This window comes from Chiloscyllium plagiosum, chromosome 38 (assembly GCF_004010195.1).
Source record: "Chiloscyllium plagiosum isolate BGI_BamShark_2017 chromosome 38, ASM401019v2, whole genome shotgun sequence".
Lineage (NCBI taxonomy): Eukaryota > Metazoa > Chordata > Chondrichthyes > Orectolobiformes > Hemiscylliidae > Chiloscyllium > Chiloscyllium plagiosum.
Genome location: NC_057747.1, coordinates 2,761,707 through 2,763,346, shown reverse-complemented (window position 1 = coordinate 2,763,346; position 1,640 = coordinate 2,761,707). Strand labels below are relative to the sequence as shown.

Below are 1,640 nucleotides of genomic sequence, written 5' to 3'. Positions count from 1 at the left end.
TGTTATAGAGATAGGAAAGCAAAGCAGGAGCAGTTCTAGCGAGAGGAAAGCAATGCTGGAAATTTTACATGGAGAGGAAATCAAGGCTGGAGACGTTACAGAGAGAAAAGCAAGGCTGGATATGTTAAGTTGTTACAGAGAGATATAAAGAAATTTTGGAGATGTTACATTGATGGGCAAGCAAAGCTGGAGATGTTACAGAGATAGGAAAGCAGGGCTGGAGAAGTTACAGGGAGAGAGGATCACAATGTTGGAGATGTGATAGAGAGAGAGGAAAGCAAGGCTGCAGATGTTACATAGAGAGGAAATCAAGGCTGGTGATGTTACATAAAGAGGAAAGCAAGACTGGTGATGTTACAGAGAGAGGAAAACAAGGCTGGATATGTTTCAGAGATAGGAAGGCAATGTTGGAGATGTTACAGAGATAGGAATGTAAGGCTGGAGATGTTACGGAGATAGGAAAGCAAGGCTGGAGATGTTACGGAGAGAGGAAAGCAAGGCTGGTGATGTTACAGAGAAAGGAAAGCATTCCTGAAGCGGTTAGAGAGAGAGGACGTTAAGCATTGAGATGTTGCAGAGAGAAGAATGCAAGGCTGGAGATGTTACAGGGAGAGGAAAGCAAGGCTGGACATATCACAGGGAGAGACGAAACCCATGTTGGAAATGTTACAGAGGTAGGAAAGCAATGTTGGAGATGTTACAGTGATAGGAATGCAAGGCTGGAGATGCTACGGAGATTGGAAAGCAAGGCTGGAGATGTTTCAGAAATAGGAAAGCAAGGCTGGAGGTGCAACTGAGACAGGAAGGCAAGGCTGGAGACTTTACAGGGAGAGAGGAAAGCAAGGTTGAAAATGTTACAGAGAGAGGAAAGCAAGGCAGGAGTGGTGACAGAAATAGGAAAGCAAGGCTGAAGATGTTGCAGAGACAGAAAAGCAAGGCTGGTGAGGGTACAGAGAGGAAAGCAAGGCTGGAGAGGTTACAGCGAGTGGACGGTAAGACTGGAGATGTTACAGAGAAAGGAAAGCAAGGCTGGAGATGTTACAGAGATCGGAATGGAATGCTGGAGACTTTACAGAGATCGGAAAGCAAGGCTGGAGGTGTTACGGAGAGAGGTAAGCAAGGCTGGTGAGGTTACAGAGAGAGGAAAGCAAGGCTGGGGAGGTTAGAGAGAGTGGACGGTGAGGCTGGAAATTTAAAGAGAGATGAAAGAAACGTTGGAGATGTTACAAAGAGAGGACGGTTATCCTGGAAATGTTACAGAGAGAAGAAAGCAAGGCTGGAGATGTTACAGGGAGAGGAAAGCAAGGCTGGATATATCACAGGGAAAGACGAATGCAATTTTGGAGATGTTACATAGAGAGGAAAGCAAGGCTGGAGATGTTACAGAGATAGGAAAGCATGGCTGGAGATGTTACAGACAGAGGAAAGCAAGGCTGGTGACGTTACAGAGAGAGGAAAGCAACGTTGGAGATGTTACAAAGAGAGGACGGCTATCCTGGAAATGTACATAGAGAAAGAAAGCAAGGCTGGAGATGTTACAGGGAGAGGAAAGCAAGGCTGGATATATCACAGGGAAAGACGAATGCAATTTTGGAGATGTTACATAGAGAGGAAAGCAAGGCTGGAGATGTTACAGAGAT

General features: G+C 45.5%; 1 protein-coding gene across 9 annotated transcripts in view; it reads right to left on the bottom strand.

Moving 5' to 3' along the window:
• The window catches only part of LOC122541752 (sorbin and SH3 domain-containing protein 1-like), a 327,865-nt gene that overhangs the window by 20,806 nt on the left and 305,419 nt on the right, over nucleotides 1–1,640 (bottom strand). The gene's annotated exons all lie outside the window — the stretch shown is intronic.